Below are 21,495 nucleotides of genomic sequence, written 5' to 3'. Positions count from 1 at the left end.
ATCTCTCTGGGGATCTTCTTTTTGCAACCTGAAAATACAGTTCTTAGATTGCAATCTCTTAAGTCTTTTCTAGAAAATATAATTCTATAAATCTCTGAAACTTCTATCTTAGACAAAGTCCAGTCTACCTGAATTCAATTCTCGAAAATAAGCCCACAAGAAGTTAATCAAAGGTACAAGTGTCTAATTGTCTTTTTAAACACCAAGTTATTTAACTATACCACACATTTAATTTCCTCCCCTTTCCTAAGTTCTGGCACCCTAAGATTTAAATTTTTCAGCAGCCACAGGAGGTGGCTTCTCCCTCTGGGAATTTAGCAGAGCCAGATGGAAATTTTTGTTTTCTCATAAAGTTCAAGCTAAGATTTGACTTTAAAATAAAAGTGGCATGCAGCATTATACAATGGAAATAAGACTGCACTGCATATTAGAAGACTACTCCTAATCATGGCTTCAGCATATACTAGTTGGATAACTGTGGCTAAGTCATTTAACTTTCCTAGGCGTCAATATATTCATCTGTAATAAGGTGCCAGAAATGGACGAAAGCTCTCTGGGAGCCAGCATAGTATAATTTCTGTTCCAGCATAGTATAATTGTACCAATTTAAGTTTGCTCTTGGGAGCTATTTTTTACCTAATAACCAACTGTTAACATAAAGTTTTAAATAGCTTGTTGAAATCGGTTACCAAAACCAAACATAAAAACCATCTGGTTCTTCCAGGAATAGCTTGAAGAGATTAAATGGAAATGGATACATACACTGATGGAAACATACAAAAATTCCTAATTCATTTGTTAACTAATATTTATGAATATACTAGACACTGTTCTAGCCACTATAAATATGGTAGCCCTTAAGGAACTTACTTCCTGTCACAATCAAGTAAGCACCTATTCTGAACGATAACTGAAGGTGGAGAGCAATGATACTCTTCATCACTTTGACCATTTATTTCATAATATCATCAAAAAAAGCATTTTACCTGTTAAAAATTTGGGGATATTAACCCCTATACACATCTACTTGACTCTCATCTATTCCTTCTTCAGTCATATCCAGAATAAGCCAGGATCAAAATCTGGATGCTTTCTAGACAGTATTCTGCTTTAAAAAACAAACAAAAAAAAACAACAATGATTCTTTGATGCATAATAAATAAAATCAAACTCTTTAGTTTATGACCCAAAGTTTCTCTGTGATCTGCATCTTGCCACACACCCTATGTTCCAGCCATCACAAATTAATCACTGTGATGTAAACATGTTTAGCCCTTTTGCTTACTCACTCAGCACTTGAATTAGAGCTCAGCTATGAAACTTCTTCAAAGCCCAACCCAAATGGTATGTCTTTCAGAAAGTCTCTTCCATCTTATTGTCTATTTTATGAATTAAAACCTGTTAATCACTCCTAATGCATTATGTTTCTATACAATAGCATTTTCATCTGCTGCTTTATATCATAGACACTCATCTATATAGGTCTCTTCACCATAAATGTTTTGCCATGTCTGAATCCTTAGCCCACGGAATCTGCAAGCATCATAAAATGGTTGTGTTGTATCACTGAATTTTATACTGATTGGTTAAGCAAAACAAGATAACTGATAAACTAACTTTTCCTTTCTCTAGCTTTGTTTTTTGAGCTCTCTCTTTTTTTTTTTTTTTTAACATTTTCCCTAAACCCTCTTTATCCTTGAATCTGTCCAGATTACAGAAATAATCTGCACATCACTATCTTTCCTTTCCTCACAGTGCTGGGCCTCTGCCCACCTCAGGTCCCATATACTTCCCATTTGTTCCAACAGTATCCTGTAGTATTCCCAACTCTCAGCTTTTCTGGGGGATGAATGCTTTTTATTGGCCCTGCAAGAATCTAGCTCTTCTCAATCAGGTCACAGAGAGACCAGCATGGTGGCCAAGGTTTACATATGTTGTAATAAGTGCCCATGAGATACTGCTGGAACCTAGAGGAAGTGGCATATAAATCTTCCAGCAGAAACTGGGGAAGCCTTGAGCTGTCCACATCGTTGAGAGGTCTGCCATGCAGAAAAAGGAAGCAAGGACATCCCAAAGCACAGTAACAACAGAGGCAAGACATAGAGAAAAACATGATAAAACATGGTGTTGTGTAGAAATGACAAATAAGGTGGCATGAAGCATAAAACTACATGATATAGAGAAGTGTTAAGAGTTAAGGATGGAAATGAACACTTGATCTGGTCCTAAGAGACCCTAAATGCCACACAACAAAGTTGAAACTTTATCTTCTAAGTCATGGAGGGCTAGAAATCAAATGATTTAATTTGAAAACTTGCCTAATGAATATATTTCAAAATTATTTACTTAATATAACTTCAGAGAATAGTTTGGAGGGGCTGAAAGGGAACATAAAATGAGCAGGAAAGGAGGATTAGCAGAAAAAAAAGACATGGTGAAGGTATCAGGTAGGCTGGAGGTTCCTAGGTTGTGAAAGGGAAGTTTACTTGAGAGAATAAGGTGTAGGCAGTTAGAGAATATGGAGAATAAACGTAGGCAGTTAGTAAAATTTATGAGTGGCTGTGAGAAAGTAAAAGTGAAGGCTACTCACTTGAAAGCTACCTCAGAAATTGCCTCAGGTTTCGGTTTGAGCAGTAGAAGCAAAACGTTCATGAAACAGAAAATACAGTCACATAAAAATACCGGCATAAATTCTGAATAATGAAAATGTATTATGGTAAAATGAAAAGATATGGAATAGGAGACAGGAAAGATAACTTCTGCAATCCCAGAAAACAATGTACAAGGTAAAAGAAAGGTGAAACTGAAATGGCTAAATTAAAATGGTAACAGAAGTGGTAGCATCATTCAATCATCTCTCAATCCCCACACCAATAGAGAGAGGATGCTGACGTAAAATTACCATGATTTAACTGCATCTATAATTTAACTTTGGAAAGAGTTTTGGTATATTTTAATGCAATTGCTCCAGATGTTCTACAAACTCATAACTCTTTAATCACAGTAATAAAATCATTCTACAAAAGTGTAATTCTGGAGAGATGAAAGCTGCCTAATTTCTAAATTCTTTCTTTCGTTTCCCTCTGCCAACACACAAAAAGATTAAACTGCAGAGTACCCAAAACACGGCAGCAGCAGGTCACACAGGAGGTGGGACCAGGAAAGTTGAGGAAAGGCTACGAATGTTCAGGGGCTGAAAACCAAGTACCCACACAGAGAGATACAAATTAGATGAGTTAGGTGGTTAGAAGCCACTAGAATACAGAAGGGTGGTCAGAGCGATCAGCAAAAAAGCTCAAAATATGCATTTTGGTAGCAAGGGGAAGGTCAGATGCTCAAAGAAACATTTCTGGAAGTAGGTAGGGTGGAAAGTTCCCAGAAAAGTGATCTGGAAAGTAGACAAACATGGCCATGTGAGGAACATGCTAGTAATGATCCCTTGTTTCAAGCACTGATCTTTTAGGTTTTTTCTTTATGAAAAAAGCCAATTTCCAAGCACAATTACCTGGGAACTGCAGGCAGAGACAATAAATACCTGGCTGGAAGTAGGAACCTAATGGCCAATGGTTCTATGAAAACAATAACTCCGGGGCCCCACCTTCAGAGCTTCTAATTCAATTAAGTCTGAATTGGGCCAAAGCATTTACATTTCTGCCAAGTTCCCAGATAATGCAATGCTGAGACCAGACTTTGAGAAGCACTGCTATGGGTCATCCGTTCTTATCCCTAGATGTGCCCTAGAATCATGTGACATAGAATCATGTGACAAGTTTTAGAAATGCTCAGACCTGAATCTGCTCTAGAGATGGAGACTGCAGAGGTCTAGAGACGTGAGATCATATACCTTTTAAGTTCCCTAGATGATTCCAATATCTAGTCATGGTTGAGAATTGCTGATACACATAGTAAAGTTAAATGATGACAAATTAGTTCTTTATTTGGATTCAGTAAGGTATCTTTCTGAAGGGGAGCTGGCTTCTGTCTTTAAACCCACGGGGTCTAACAGTGGTTATGTTTTACTAAAGCACTTTACTTACAGTTCCTGCTCAATCCAAGTCCCACCTATGCCAATAAAGGATTTAGGTAACAACATCAATAATTAATAAACCATCATAGAAATCTCACTTTACCTTTAGGAAACAAAGGAAAGATCTCTGACAATGGAAGGAAGACTTTGATTTTCTCCATTTATGCTGCCAGGACTTAGGGGGGAAAAAAACAATTTTTCCCAAACAACGATAAAGTAGCCAAGAAGAAAATCCAATAAAGTTACTGAGGAATGACAGAACAAATGGCTGGCTCATTTCTGAAATTTTATGAAGACTACCACCTGACTGAAATATTGACAGTGATTTTTAACGCAACGTTAGAGACAGGGAAAATAATCAAGTCCCTTGCAACGTACTAGCCAAGTGAGACACTTCAATGCAGGAATAATGTTTTTGACCTGTTTCATATTTTTCAGAATTACTAAATAATTGATCAATTAATAATAACTAATGTAATATATTATGCTAGTATGATCTTGATTTTGTTTACCAATTTCTCTTTCTTGTCTAGTAAATATGTGTTAAAAATATTTATTTCTTTTTTCTAGGGCTAATTTTTGTCATGAAAATAATGGGCTGTCCCCTTTGGAAAAACAACTTAAGAGCTTCCACGGCTTCCTTTGGAAGATTTACATACCACCTCCTTCAGGTACTGGCAGTATCTCATGCACACTTATTACAACACATTGCCAAATTTTGCTTATATGTTGGACTCTCCATGACCTGGTACCTTTGTCCCCCAGTATCAAACATAGTACATGGCAAAGAAAGGATCAATAAATGTTTTTGAAATACCAGCCTGATTTTATCATCCAATAGGTCCTACATTATTTTAAGTCCTTAGAAAATCATTTTGGCTATCACGTTTCAGCCCATCATCCTTAAAAGTGTTCATCAACTTTATTTATCATATATATATTTAAATATATATTTGAAGGGTGCCAAAAATATATATACATTTTAAGAAAGGCAAAAACAATACAGTTAAAATTTTAATACTCAACATATACTGATAACAAAAGACGAATATAAGTCATGTGTATACGTTTTTTTGGCACCCCTGGTAGTTGTGATGACTTGAAGCCTGACTCTGTCTGCTGATAGATTTAAAAAGTTATGATGTTTAAAATTTTGAAAAATAATGTAGATTTTCTATAGAATTTTTACCTAATATATGGCATAGAAAACTTCTACAAATCCCTCTTAGACACTTTTTATTCCCAAGCTTCTTACTCAAGGAAACTAAAATCGCTCATGCTTTCTCCCAATGATCAATCACTTATCCCTAATCCCACCCCGTTACCTCCATTTTCTCCTTTCATTTTTTCCATCATTACTTTCATCAGTCATCTTCTCCAAGAGTGTATCCTACAGTCCCCCCAAGAAACGCAGTTTATCTCCATCTTCCTTTGTTACACTTACTATTTACCTAGTTTACAGAAAGCATGCCCAATCTTTCTTCACAGACTTCCCAGTTTTTCAAAATTTAATTGCTGTTCCCTAGCTCATTATTATACTCCTACAGTTTGTAAAGTCATTCAACTTCAGTGGGGATTTCATATTTCACTGAAACCTCCGTGAAACACACTCTCATCTGAAATTACAGCTCACAGAGTATTCGTATTTAAGGGAACCTCAAAACGACACTGTCATCCCTGTCAATTGACACATGGGTAAACAGCGACCATGAGAGGGGTGCTTATTATATGCCACAGAGCACTGTTGTTGGCAGCATAAAGAGGAGGTGATTCATATGAATGGACTCAAAGATGCACACTTCCTCCCCATCTTTGATATTCCTTTGACATCACTGATCCCCACCTCTGAGACACCCTCCAACAATCACCTGCTGAGTTGTGTCACCCTGCTCAGTCCTACCACAGCACCCTGTAACACCTCATAATCCTGCTACCCCCAATAGGTTGAATCTTATCCTGTCCTTCTTTCTCACTAGCCTGTGAGTTCACTGAAATGGGGATGGATGATGCCATTTCCACAGATAAGGTTCCAAGCACTTATTAGGAGCTGGAATATTCATAGAATTGAAACTTAAAATGAAAGCTTTAAACAGAACTTCCTCAACTAAGAATTATTTAAACTTTATATTCAAACAAGCCTTGTTGTTATTACAAGTCAGAATTTTAAATTAGTGAGTATTTTGTTACTTTACTTTTATTATTTGGACAAATATTAAGAAGCAGTATTTGATACATATTTTTAAGAAGTTCTATGCTAAACAGGGTGCTGAGAAAGAGAACAATGGGGAAAGGTTAAACTGCTTTACAAATGGTGGTCCAGAGTGGCACTAATGAGAAAAATCAACAGTCATGTGAAAAGGAGTTGAGAGTAAGGAGGGGGGAAAACTCAGGCAGATCGAACAAAATATCTTAGAAAATATTAGTTATCCTTACATTTTATAACTAACCATATATGACTATGTGATGTGAACTACTCAATTTCAGTTATAGAATTTCCAATAAAACGTTTTGACTCACATATATTCCATACATGTTTATACAAATTAATTGTAAGGCCATGTATAACATAAGTAAATTTAATTTGAATTTCAATGTAGGAGACTTGTAGATTGAAAATGGCCAAGTCTTTGCCCATAATATTGCCTTTTTTTAACAGATTAATACATTACTATTAGTACACAAATTTACAAGGACCAGTCTAGAACTTTCACTAAGTTTATGTATTATGTCAATTAAACAGTTATATTTATTTTGGGTCAGGAATGGAAAGCAATTCAACAAAACAAAAGCATTAGAGATAATCTTTATGGAAACACAGGAAGAAAGATTTAAGATATTTCACTTACAAAATGCATTTGTTGTCTGTGACACAACAAGGACAGCAAGGACTTTATAAAGTACACTCACTATTCTATCAGTTTTACATGTATCCACCTTCATTTCTTTATGTTAATTTACATGAACCAAACATCCTGTGCCAATATTACTTATCTGAGGCAGGGATGCTTATAGAGTCATTTACCTTTTTCTTAAAAATCAATGTTAAAAAAATATGTAGTGGCATGCTAGCATTTTATAGGCCAGTTGAATCATCTTTCTCTTAAGGATATAACAATGTTGATGTATCAACATTTATTGAACAGATTGAAGTTTTTAATTCCTGCAAGCTGAATTACAAAGAATCCTAAGCGGCAATGAGCACATTCTTTCAAGGATAAATTAGGAGGATGATCTAATATCTTCTTTTCCCCCTTGCCATTAAAGTCCCTATCTGATCCTTGCAAAAGGTGTGCCTGGTTTGCTAATTGTGTTCCCTAACTTGTATCCTTATTGCAGACTCATCTGTGTTTGTGCTTCCTTTGTCTTTGAGGGATGTGCTCATTTCTCCTTTCGGATAGATTGCTCAATGGGAAGCAGAGAGCTGAAGTTTCTCTTGCAGCCTATGGATCCTTTCCTGGAAAGAAGGGACTGATTTTCTTCAGAGCAAGCAGATGGCCACACCCCCAGAAGCTGCCACAGAGACTCACCTCTGTCACACAAAACTTCTCTGACAAATGGAAGAGGCAAGTGGAAAGCAGAAGGTAAGCCAAACAAAACCTATTTCTGTGCTTGGTTCTTACTACCATCAAAATGCCTGCATCCTGAAAGAACCCACTGAAGCAGGCACTAGTAAAAATCAAGGTAAAACTAAAAAAAAAACAAAAAAAAAACTAAACTATGGAGATTCCTTAATACAACAGGCATTACAGAACAAAGCAACTTCACCTTCAAACTAGAAGGCTGTGATTTCAGCAGAAGTAATTCTATTTCTATTGTGTTTTCCACCTATGAGATATATGGAAACAGGAGGAAGGAATTAAAGAAAAATAAAGGACGTGTCACTTCAAGAATTTCCAAATAACCACCTCCTGGGCCAGTTAGCTGTGAAGTGAGACAATTTAATAAAACAAGAGGGTATATCTTGCAGGCAACTGGAGACACATTTCTAAGAGTAATCAGTTTTGCGATATCACAGTTTACTTGATTTCCATTTCATTCTACATTTCTTGGATGCCAACCAAATGCCAGGCACTGGGTTAGGTCCCAAGGGAGTACAGAACCTAGTGATAACAGACCTCTCTGTTCAATCATCAGCTCCACCCAATGCAGTTCTCTGGTCTGAGAATATATTCTGTAAAGAATGATTATCATTTTCTACATAGGGTTTAGTGCATAGAAAGTATTCAATTTGATATATAATCACTATGATTATTACTAGAATTATTATTACAAGGATATAAATTTGTTAAGAAACATGCCTTATGTTACAGTTTATAATCTAGTGGGAGATTTAAAAAAAAAAAACACAACTAGCTACAATGCAATATGGTAGATACTATATGTAAGGAATATATAGACTGCTGTTAAAACAGAAAGGATAAAAGAATAACACAGCAGTGAAAGTAATCCGACACCTCTCCTAGAACTTTGTCAAATCCTAAAGCTAGAACATTCCAAGTGAAGGTCTGAATTAAAAAATATACAATTAAAATAAAATAAAGTAAATAAGCTTTTTTTCTTCTATGCCAGAAATTTATCTAAGAACAATGCTTCAATAATCCCTCTCATCTGGTTCTTTTTTCTGTTTGTTTGCTTTTCATAACCGTTATTCTTTTCTAAAATTCTAAAATAAGAAGTATTGTGTTTATTTTTAATTATCTGTTTTCTGCCATTTGAATGTAAACTCCACAAGGGCATGCCTTTTCTCTTTTGTCCTTGGTCAGGACTGACTTCAAAGCACCTAGAATAGTGTCTGGCATACACTTGTTAGTCAATAAATTGTTGTTGGTTGATGAATGCACACATAAATGAATGAATGAATTGGTAATTCCCATCGCCCAATAATGGCATCTTCAGGACCTGAAATGCATAGAAAAAAATATGTGGCAAAACGGATGTCAGTATAAAGGAATATAGTGGCACCTGTCATTCCTAACTTACTGACATCTAACTTACACACAAACACACATCCCGGTTCTCAGTGCAGGACACAATATGGACAATTGAGCTATATTAGACTTTCCTACCTTCCTTCAAATTCAAATAAAGAGAAGTAGTTTATATAAATGTAGATATTTAACAATTATCAGTCTTCAAGTAGGATCTTTCAGCTCCCTCATCCCCTCATCAGGGTCTGGTCCTGGATCAAGGGAAACCATACCTTTGGGGTGGCAGCTGCTCCAAGTATTGTCTAGCACCCAACCACTGGCAGAACCAGGGGGGTGCTAATTCTGTGGCAGAAGGGGTGAGGTATATTCCTAATCACAATTCACGACTACTTTTTTGTCATAGGTATAGGGTCCTGAATTTTAGATTGATAAGGTTTTCATTAGAGTAGTACTATTTTACTCGTAGAAAATGGATCAAAAAGACTTGAGAAACTCAACTTTAGAAGCCAGCCACCATAGAATAACACAATCTCTATGTAATAATTCTGTTTGATGTCCAAAAATATTCAATTTATAAGCACATCTTTGGAATACAATTTATCTGTAAACTAGTACTCCCAATAGTGAAATCTGAGTTTCATCCGTTCTCTTTGAAGCAGCGCAACCCATTTTATGTGTGCTAATATTTCTACACAAAAGGAATTCCTGAAAGAATAAAGACATGAGAAAAACTATTTTCTATTTGGTTCTATTGGGTTTTAAACCTAAATCACAACATATGAAATGCTGTGTTACTATTACAGATACAAAACCCAAATAATCTGGATATAACTGCCCAGAAACTGTTCCTTGAATGCAAAACGGATGGAATTTTCCCACCTAATCAATCAATAAAGTTCTCATGGAATTTTCCCACCTAATCAATCAATAAAGTTCTCATTCTGTTTTGTATTGGTTTGTAGCTACTCGATGCTTTCTAAGAAACAAGCTGTGAGCTAACCGAAAACACATGACTCGGAGGCAGAAGATAAGCCGCACAGAGCAGAGAAGGTGGAGCAGTCAGAACTCTCCCATGCTCCACCTGCCACCTTACAACTAACTCTGGGCTCACCATGACCATTAGATGTTCCTCCATTAGGATCAAGCATAACTGCCTCTTCCTGGTTACCCACTGGATTTTTTCCATATCCCATCCTGCCTTAATAAATATGCATTCCGATGAGAGTAAATTAAAATTTACATTTTTAATGTTGTTTTAGATGCATTAATTGTTTCACAATTAAATATTGCTTGAGGAGAAGGACATGACTTTGATTTCTTTTGTAGTCTCCTCACAGTATATGGTACCATGTCAGTCAGGACTGGGCTGTAGGAACTGTGGGCTTCTTTCCCTTTAAATGCAGACCATGGAGCCTACAGGCAATAATGAAAGTTGTATCTTGCAAAAGCCCAAAGACCAACGTGCTCAATAAATACTAACTAATATTGAACTTATTTGGTGAACTGCTGTCACTGTTACCATATAATAAAGAAAAATGAAATAAGATCAAGGAATTTTCAATAGGAGAAGAAAAATATTTCATGACTAGACAAGTAGTTTTTACATTTTTTACTTGATACTACATTGATGTAAAACATAGTTCACAGATTAGTTCTTACAGATAAAATATATTGTGAATAATAGCATTTATTAATTGCCGACCTTGAGACCACCAATGAACTGGATATTTTTCATAGCTTGGCTCATTTAATCCTTTCAAACACTCTGATATGTAATTTTAATTATCTTCCTTTTTCAGATGAGAAAACTGGGCTCAAATAATTAACTAACTTGCCCAAAGTAATCTAGCAAAGTGACTCAGGATAGCAGAATCAGGATGGGGTGGGGGTGGCGTGGGTGGATAACATTCTTATCTGGAGCACAGAAACAAACAGCTGACAGTATCATGAATCTACAAACCACCTTACAGCAGATAATGTCCTAATCAAACTTCAAATTTTATCATTTCATAAAACTTAGGTTTATTGTTTCCCAAGTTGCTGATGGGCCATGTCCACTATCATCTCAAAAATCAACATAACCAAAATAAAGCTCCATTTTTCTCGCTACCAATTAGCTCCTTATCCCAAACTCTTATACGTTCTACTAAAGTCACAATTCCCAATGTGTTCACACTCCAAATCTCCATTCAGTCTACGCCATCTTCAATAACTAATTACCAATCATCAAGAAAGCAGCTGCCACCCATTGAAAAACCACTCTGCTGGCTACTGGGGTTTGGCTTAGGAGAGATACAAAAGCACATAAGCCAATTCATCAGTTAAAGGAGCTTAAAATCTAGGATTACTCACATAAAATGTTTAAAATGTGAACCATAAAGTAAATGACCCAGAAAAAGGCAACTGGAATTCAGAGGAGAGTTTACCCTGGGCTAGAGTAGTCATAAAATCTTCAAGTGAGAGGTGAGATTTGACTGGGCCTTGAAAGATAGAGAAGGCTTTGAAACAATTTTTTTTAAAAGAAATCCTTGCTCATGATAAAACACTCAAACTGTATGGAAGGACATGAAGGGGAGGGGAAATCCCTGACTCTTCTTGTCCTAGCCCCTGAGAATCTGCTGTTAGCAATTCAAAGACATAGAATTTAAATACATGAAGAGAAAAGAAACAAAGGAAGAAAAAAGAAGGGCCAGAATAGCACAGTCCTAACAAGCAGAGGCTGTTTTGGAGGAGAGGTTTGATGTAAGGGACTAATTACAAAATGGAGCTGGACAACAAAAGGAGCCATCTGTGCCTTCATGCTTATGTCCCAATCACACACGTGTCTGAAAGCCAACCAAGGTCCAGGTATGTGCTTGGATCTGGGGGATCCAGGGGAATAAAAATGGATGTGATTGCTGCCCTCATGGCCTCAAGGACAACATTGGAGGAGTCTCAAAATGACTTTGACAGTGTTTTAGAAAAGTAAATGTAGATGCAAGTTTAATCAGAAGGTGACCAGGGAGGCAAAAAGTTCCATTAAATGCCTTTTGTGTATTTCAGGCATAAAATGGTGAAGACTTGAGGTGGAGTGGCTACAGCAGAATTCACAGACTACAATTGCTACAAATTCTAACTGAATGTGAAAGAAATCAAGACCGAAAGAAATTATTAATATGTGTTTTGCTCATATTTGGAATGTAATTAAAGGCTTTATAAAATAACCATCAATAAGAAAGTCTTCATTGTCACCCCAATAAACTTTAATTTAAAAAAAAAGTGTTGAAGAACTATATGTGAAAATAAAACTTTGATAGTTTATGAAATATGAAAGGATCACTTCAGAACTGGAAATAATTTCTTAAGCAAGCTATCTTATCTGTACCACAAAGAGAAGAATCAAAAATGCATCTTTTACAATATATGTCTAATTGCACATATACATCAATAACAAAAAAAAATTTAATGCATCTATTTTTAAATTTTAAAAATAACCTTTTCACCAAAAGACATCATAAAAATGAAAAGACAAGTCACCAGTTGGGAGAAGATCATTTTTAAAATGCATATTAGAGAAAACCTCTAGTATATAGAATATATAAATAGCTCTGACAAATCAATGATTTTTTTTTTTAAGCAGTAGGAGAGCGGACATGTATAAATAAGCATTCCACAGAAACCTGAATATTAATCAAGAAAGGAAAAAATGGTCAACGTTACTAGCACTTAGGGAACAACACATTAAAACTACAAGGATATCACTTCATATCCATACAACTGGCAAAAAATAAAATTTTATCACCAAGAGTTGGCAAGAATATGGAACAAAAGGCGCTCTTATTGACTGCTGGTAGGAGTATCAATAGGCACAACCCTTTTTGGTAATTTGGCATTATCTGCTAAATGTTAACACACAAATCCCTCCCTCCTACAATTCCACTCCTAAGTAGATGTCCTAAGGAAAGGCTCCTCTTTGTTAGCACAAGGAGAGGTACACGTGAATGTTTACAGCAGCCTTGCTAGGAAATATCCTAAATGTCCATCAACAGAAGATTGAGACATTAATTATAATATATGATTCAATGGATTACAATATCACAGTAAAAATGAATAAATTAAATCTACATATATGAAGAAAATACTAATCAATTAAATAAGGTGAAGAAGACTACAAAGAGCACGTCACTGTTTATATAGCTTAAAAACAGTAAAAAGCAAAATGAGACTATATTGCTTAGGTACAAACACATACATGGGAATGATACACACAAAATTCAGTATACAGAGTAGGCACTCCTGAGCGGAGCCATGCTTGTATGTGCAATTAACAGTATGGGCAATTACTTATTTCATAATCTTTGGGGTGGATACATAGGTTTTATATAATATTATTTAGTTTTTGGTATTACTATTTCCCAATAATTTTTAATTAATAAAAATTGCAAAATAGTTTGTGACATAAATACAGAGTAAAAGAGAAAGGCAAGAGTCAAATATTACTTGAAAATTTGTCAAAATATTTCATGTCTTCTTTTCTCCCATTCCTATTTCCCTAGGCCTTGTTCTCATCATTTATGCCTCAATCAGTGCAACGGCCTCCTAATGCTTCTCTCTGTCCCAATCTAGTAGTAGACTGATCTACTTCCATGAATCCAAGAGGCCACTTCTTCATGTCACCATCTATTCAAAACTCTTCAATGCTCCTATCCACTCTAAACATTATTGCATAGTGAGTAAACCCTCCAGAGTGTATCTTCATCCTTCTCAATTAAATTCATCTCCAGATCTAATTATAATGCACCGGAGGAGCTACAGCAGAAAACCATGTCCCTGAACCAAGAATATGCCAAGTTGGTTTGCATCTCCATATCTTTGTAAACATTGTTTTGCCTTATCTTAAAAGCTAACCCTTCTTCCATTTAACTCATACTCAATAATGCAAGTCCAGCTCTAGACCTTCCTCTTTAGAAAGCATTCCACAATAATGTCATTCTTTGTTGAGCTCTGCCCCTCCATAAAAGCCCAAGAAAAGTATGATTTGTCCTAGGTATTTGAGCACTTAGTTTTATTTTGTAACACATTTTACAAATTACTTCTTAAGATTACATCTTAATTGTATCATTTGTATTAGATTTTAAGCTACCAAGGATTTGAACAATATTTTGCACTTCGGTACTCTCCACACTACAGACTACACTGGAGATATTATAATTTTTGTTTGTTTGCTGATACTTGAAAAGGCTACATACATACCAAATATCTAACATCTATCTTCTAGATCCCTTAGCATACTTAAAGCAGAATATGTTAAATTGTCAATTAAAGAAAGGCAGATCTAAAGAAACTTGTATTCATCATAGTTTGTAAAAACATGGGCTCTATCCATGTTGCGTTTTACCTTTCCTCACAGGTCATTTAAGGCCGAACAGTAGATCTGGCATCTAAAGCAGCATGGCAAGTGGCAGGTTAGCGTATCTACAAAAATGACCGACTTCACCATATCATTTAAGCATCTCAGAAACACAGAATAGGATAGAATGTGCTATATGCTTGGACAGAAACTTGTATAAAAAAATTTAAGAAAATACCTAGAAGGCTATGATTCCATATAATTTTAAATGATAGGTTCCAATATGCCCTATGAATGAGAGCCACCCCACATAGATTCTAAGTACCTATATGGAAGTCAGCCTCAAGCATGAAAGTCGGTTGTAACCACTTCTCTGTATCCCACTACATTTGTCTCTTATCCCTGTGATCTTTCAATCCTCAATGAACAGTTGTAATGCTTCCATATGCAAACCCTATTCTAGCCACTATCTCTGTTATCCCTTGAGGTTATGGTTTCATGGAAGTAGACAGGCACATAAACACAAAATGAAATACAAAACCAAGATATAAATATGAATCAGATTCAAAGGAGGCACAGGAAGGAATGCTAAATCCTATGGGGTAAAGGGTGGGAAAAGAGCTGTGCTAAGCCCTGAAAGATGGGGATAAATTCAATATACATACAGGCAAGTGGGGTGGCTAAGCTATTAATATGTTTACTTTGAGTAAGAAGGAGGAGAAAAAGGAAAGGACAAAAGGAAGTCTTTTTTTGATTTTTTTATCCTTATTTTATTTCAGCCCTGTGTCTACCAGATATTATCAGAGTATGCTTAAGACCAAAGAATGTAGAGTGTGAGACTGCAAGGGGGGCATGCAAAAATCACATACTACTCTCAGAGTTATGGTCCTTACAGTCAGGCCATTCACTCATTTGTTTTTTCATTCATTCTCTCAACCAATGTTTGCTGACCACTTATTAAGTACCAGGTGCTGTGCCAGGCATCGGTGATATTTGGTGAACATGTTATACTTAGTTCTTGATTTCATGGAATGAACAGTTCAGTTGGGAAGGCAGTCAATTGGATAATCACAAAAGTCAATTCATTACTTACTGTAAAAGGATCACTAAAAAAAGTATAGAGTACTAAAACTGCATTCAACTGGCAGGCTTTACTGACGAAATGACTTTTCAGCTGAGGTTCAGGAAAGAGGAAATAATGTAAGAAACAGTGTTCCAAGGAGAGCAGAGGAAAAACAGCTTATCCAGCTTCATAGAAGCTATAGAGTCAAGTGAGTCTCATCTGAATTGCCTAGGCCAGGGCTCAGAGAATAAACTTCTAAATATGTTACCACTCCAAGGTTTCCCTGCTGCCTCTTCTGAGCTCTAAATGGAAAAATTCATCCTTATTTGATAGAATGAAAAAGGTTCCTTTGCCTTATGGGTTAATGTCTAGGAAAAAGGCTTCAAAGGCAGTGACCGTGCCTTGTCTTTTTGCTAGAATAGTGTGATGAATCATATCAAAGAATAGTTGTTTGCAAAGTCTGAGATCACAATACCATTTTCCTCTGAAACCGCAGCATGTTTTTTGTAAAGAAATCTCAGTAATATCTAGCAGGGAAATTTCTAGTCCAGAAATAGACTTCCACTGCATTTCCACTGAAATTGAAACCGAGAAAGAAAGGGTCTCCTAGGAAAGGTTATAATCATGAGGTCAGAGTGAGGATTAATGCCTGTTCTCCTATCATATACTCATAACCATTCTCCAGTACTAGAATTAAAAGGGAAGTTACTCTAGCAGATGTTTTCAAATTAGCCAAAAACATGTCACGGAGAAAAGCAGCAGTGCTGGATATGCGCCCAGAGAGAGAGACCTTCCCAAAAGCCTCCTGTGGGAGCCATTCAAATGTCTTTGAGCCCTCGAGGTGCAGGCTGGGATGCACAAACTAGGGAGATAAGCAAGTCCCAGCACAAATCCTCCTCTCCTAGTTGCTTATCCACAGCTTCAATAAGACCTATGCTGAATACTAAGAAAACCTGGCAGGGTTGGGCAGTTAATACACTGCCAAATCACTCTTCATGCTTACTTTTGTTATGTTGCTTACAAATCTGATAAGAAAGTGTTGAGAGGAGATATAAAAATTGTCAATGACAGCAGATGAGCAAACTGTGATAAGGGAATATGAAAATGAACAGTTTCGTTTTGCACAATTACCAGGAGTATAGTGGGTTTACATCTTCCCAGCAGATCCAGAACATTGACAGCTAGTTATTAGGTTGGTGCAAATGTAATTGTTGCTTAAAAGGTTAAAAAAAAAAATTAAAATGCAAAAACCGCAATTACTTTTGCACCAACCTAATACTTCACAACAACCCCAAGTGGGGCAATCATAGCCCAGCTATGTTGGTTCTTATCTACCCAAGAAAAGACCCAAGAATCTGGGCCAAAGATCTGTGGCTATATATCCAGAGGGCTTTCTGTGTGTGAGCTGGTCTTCTGAAGTGGGATGTTACTTGTTACCTAGTAATCATCAACTCCTACAGAAAGGAGAAAATAACCACCAACCAGGAGAAATCTTAAGTCAATAAAGGCAGAGAAAATCTCTAGTTCCTCAACTTGTCCACCGGTTGTCTGGTCCCTACCATCTAATAGAGTGAAGGATGTAAAATTGATGGCTCAGCACATCTCATATACAATGCCAACCTCTGTGCAATCAGAGTAAGGAAGAAAGTCCTCAAAGGGAAGTCATTCACCTTTTTAACCTTCTTATAGCTCCATCCCATTTTTCCTGTTCTGAACCACATGTTTTGCTCTGCAGGTTTAAGTGTTTCAGGGTTACAAAAAAGGTAGTGTGTGTGTGTGTGTGTGTGTGTGTGTGTGTGTGTGTGTGTGTTTGTACAGAGAGAGGAAAAAAATATATAGATAGACAGATATAGATATAGATATAGATATAGATATAGATATAGATATAGATATAGATAGATATATATCTCAAACGTATATTTTGCATAAGCCAAATAGATATGTGTTAAAAGAAACTGGTACCTGGTATCTCATACAATGAGTCGTCAGTGAATGTTTTAATAAATTAAAGTGAATGACTGAAGATTAGTTCTAAATCCTCCTTTGTTGTAGAAAAATATTTGATCATTCTAGGAACAACATCTTTGACAATTCCTGATAGACTACACGTCTGGAGAATAGGGCAATAACAAGACTCAGTCTGCAAATTCCCCAGGATAAAAAATAAAATAAAACTGGGGGGCCACTGAAGTTATTGTTTTTTATTTGTTTGTTTTGTTTTGTTCTGTTTTTTAAATGGCGAATTACAAGCCCTTTAGATCTTCTGGAAATAAATGAGACAACCCAAGACTTGGGGTTCTTTTGAACCTTCAAGTGTCTCATCAGCATAAAGATTTTGAGAATGCTAGAAAATGGTCTTGTGATTCTTCTTCTTTAAAATAAAAATGTACAAAGAGAGCAACATACCACAGACATAAGGAATAGATTGTAAGTGTGGGAGGTGAGGATTGGAAAAAAAGTGTTTAGATTTTTCAAAAGTCCTTTCAGCCTTCCTGCTTTAACGGTGCTCCTTTAGCCAGGGAAAATACTTATGACAAGAAAAAAGAAACAAAAGAACTTACAAATATATCATTTCCTTAAATTAAGCAAGAAGAGGCAAGCATGGTTTCTATAGAGATTAAATCTTCATGAAAGTCTTCCAATTGAATGCTTCTTAAAAGGAAACAAATCCTTCTTCATAGAACAGAGTTGCACTGATAAACGGTGGAACAATTTATGGGAATGACCAAGAAGACACCATAATATGAATTTGAGTCTATCATAGAAACGTCACTATAAAAATTAGATTACATTTAGATAGCATTTTACTATTTTTTCTGTATTTTAAATATAAAAATCAAAATCAGAACGCTTAATTCTTTGTTTCCAGAAATTGCTATTCAAAGAATGTGGCACATGTTTCAAGTTGTAGCTGAAACTACTACTATGCTACATATCTCTAAGTGAGTAGTTAGCAAAACTTCAGTTCCCCTCTGCCCAGTTTTAATTTTATATTTAAAAAAATAATCAATCTAGGTGGCTATATGGAACAAAGGTTCCATATAATCAAGTCCAATCAAAATACATGCAATTTGTATTTCCAAGTATGATTCAATAAGACACTTAAGCTTAGAAGGATTTAGAAAGTAGAACAGCATTTAGATTTGGACAATTTCTCTATATAAGCTCCATAATATTTTGAGAGAAAAGTCTTGATTTCAATGATCACTGATATACTTTATCAAGGTTTTTGTCTTGGCAGGACAACGTTTATATTGAAGGAGAAATTAAAGATGCTAAACCATGAAAATTTCCCATAAGGAAAATTCATGTACTCAATATTCCCCCCAAAAGCACAATTGTTCTTGTATGATTTGAAGAGTTTTGTCAGAAAATTACTTCATATTGTTTTTAAAGACTCTGTTAACCTGATCCATTTGCCAATATTTATATTGCCTATAATTTTTGAGATAAAATATTTTATTTGGAAACTAATCTTACAATAGAAATATATAGAGAAATAGATGTAAAATTTTTTAAACATCCTGTATTTGCAAACACATTCAAGGTTTTTCTCATACAAAGTAACTAATACTTTCTCTTAAATGAGTTGACTTTTTTCTAATACTCATAGAATTTTAGATCTGGAACTAGAAATATTTCAAGGCAGTGACTTCCCTACAGCAATTTTAAACTGAACTAATACATCTTAAGGAAATTAATAACAAGGCTAATAATACACCAGATTTCTATGAACTTTCCTATTTTGTGACGGAATATGAATTTTTCTGAAGCAAGAGTAACTTTTACAACCTAAACATTTAAATTTCCTACATTTTGCATTGATATATTCAATATGGCTCTGAATTTCTTTTTTACAAATTTAAGCAAAGAAAACGTTATCCTTTATGGCACTGGATAAATTAAAGTACTTATATCTTGCCTTCAAGTAATTTCCATTCAAGTTGGAATGGAGACTATTGCAATATACGCAAAATTAGATAGGTCAGTGAAAGTTGTTTCCTCAAACTGAAACTCTGCTGTAAATAACAGTCAAAACGCTGTTAGCTCCTTCCTGGTAAAAATAATTTACAAGATGTTTGCTTTCGGTCCGAAAATTGCTTTCCTAGTTCTAAACATTCCTCATCCCAGGATCTGACTACAACTCATATTGCTCCATCAGCACTTTACAGAGCCATTCGTGAACTCTCAAAGCTAAAGATCTGTCTTTGTTACTTTCATTATATGTCTTTCATCTTGTAATTCCATCACTTCACGTGTTGTGCCAGGGAAGACAGGGAGCATTGATTTCTCACGAACCGCAGCCAGGCTCACTGTGACAGGAGTGTAAGGTCTCGCCTGAGTCCATAAAAGAAATAGCATCTCACCCACTGGCGTCCCTGTCCTGGCTGTCTCGCCACCTCCAGCCCTTTCCCTCCGCACGCATTCCGCTTCTCAAACAGAAAATTCCACAGCGTTACAAGCCAGGAGAGAGGCGAGCCCGGGAGCTGGGGGCGGGAGCGGCGCTCAGGCACAGGCACTCCGTGTCTTGGGCACCCGAGAGCCGGGCCGCCTTTTCCCACGGCCCCCTGGAGCCTTCCAGCGAAGCAAGGACAGCTCAGCTCGCCTTGCGAGAAGAGCGCAGCAGCCCGAGTCCTGAATGCAGGGTCTTCATCCCCGCGAGGCCCTGCGAAGGTCCCTCCCGCAGCTGCAGATGCCCTTCAATGAAAGTGCAATTTGTTATCTTTCCCAGCCCCAAGGAGATATCCCTGTTTGGTCTAGGCTCCAGTCCTGCTCATGCAAGTCCTTGAATATCGGGTCTCATCGCTAGCCACGCGATTCGCCAGGAATTGGCCTCGGCTGCGGGCGGGGGCAACTTTCCAGTGACCTCCCCCTTGGACCCCGTCCTCTGTGTGTATGTCTCTCTTCTTGTATCTCCCATCTCTCACTGTGCCTCTGTTTCTCTTTGTGCCTCTGTTTCTCTGCCTTTTTCTCTTACGGAGCGCGCGCGCGCACACACACACACGGAGGAGGGTCTCCGCAACCAATGCCAAAATGTCACCTAAAAAGCAAGTGCAGCAACTTGCTTTGGAAAAGACCCAGGAGTTGGTGGAGAAATCCCCTGCAGTGAGCAGTCAGTCCCCTCTAACCCTGCAAGGCGCGTCAGGGGTTGGGGTCGGGGGTGAAATGAATTTTGTCAGTGGAGATGATCCAGACTGGTGTTAACCTCTCTCCCTTCCAGGACCCTGTAACAATTAGAAATCCATCCCTTCCTGTGCCCCCAGGAAGAGAAGAAAGAACCGCACGCCCGAAGAGGGGCGCGCCGCCCCGGGGTTCCCGGGGTTCTCAGGGGGCCGCGCCCGGGAGTGCGCCCCAGGCGGCGGAAGGCGAGGGAGAAGGGGTTGCACGGGCCCGCGGCCAAGAGCCCAGCCTCTAGTCCCTCCGCTGACTAGAGAAGCGGCGACCAAGCGGCGGGCAAGAGACACCTAGCCCGCCGCGACCGCGGCGGTGGCAGCGGCCGGGACTCCAGTGGCCGATGCCACGCGCGCACGCCCCAACCCCACCGCGCAGCGCGGCGTTACCTTGCCGCTACCCGCAGTCCGGCCCTTGGTCCCTGCGTCGGTCCGTCGGTCCCACGAGTCTCCGAGGGAGGACGAAAGGGTGTTCTCGCGGTCAGGACAAGCTCTCAGCGCGGTGAGGGCAAGGACTCGGGAGAAGAGCCGAGGTGGTTGCGGCCGCTCCCGCCGCGGATGCTGCCGATTCGCCGGAGGTGTGGAAGAGGCCGTGTCCCCCGGATTGCGGCGCCCGGAGCGCTGCGCTCCCCTCTGGCGCCGAGGCTGAGTGCCGGGACGCGGCGGGCTGGGGCGGCGAAGCTGAGCTGGTCACCCGCCTCTGGGTGCATGTTAATACGGTGGGGAGGAGGAGTCCCGCGCTTCCTCCGCCCAACCACGGGAGCCGGCGGGTGGGCGGCGGCCGCGGCCCGGAGCCAACGGCTCCCACCCGCCCCAGCTACTACGGCGAGGCCACTACCCCTGGCCCCAGCTCAGGCACGTGCGCCGAGGCCGCCGGGAGGCGCCGGCGTCTCCCCGACCGTGCTCCTGGCCTGTGGGCTCTGCCCGCTCAGCCTTCGTGGTGGCAAGTTCTCTCACACCGATCAGAGAGGAAAGCC

General features: G+C 38.2%; 1 protein-coding gene across 3 annotated transcripts in view; it reads right to left on the bottom strand.

The window, feature by feature from the left end:
• DLGAP1 (DLG associated protein 1) overlaps positions 1–21,253 on the bottom strand; it is an 853,569-nt gene extending 832,316 nt beyond the window's left edge. The window contains exon 1 of one of the 3 annotated variants that reach the window (XM_033087117.1): positions 20,909–21,253. The gene's annotated coding sequence lies outside the window, so the exon portion shown is untranslated. The remainder of the gene's footprint in view (positions 1–20,908) is intronic. The other 2 variants (XM_033087115.1, XM_033087116.1) reach the window with 2 other exon arrangements.
• Between the last annotated feature and the right edge of the window lie 242 nt (positions 21,254–21,495).

This window comes from Rhinolophus ferrumequinum, chromosome 19, assembly GCF_004115265.2.
Source record: "Rhinolophus ferrumequinum isolate MPI-CBG mRhiFer1 chromosome 19, mRhiFer1_v1.p, whole genome shotgun sequence".
NCBI lineage: Eukaryota > Metazoa > Chordata > Mammalia > Chiroptera > Rhinolophidae > Rhinolophus > Rhinolophus ferrumequinum.
This window is presented reverse-complemented; position numbering and strand designations above follow the sequence as displayed.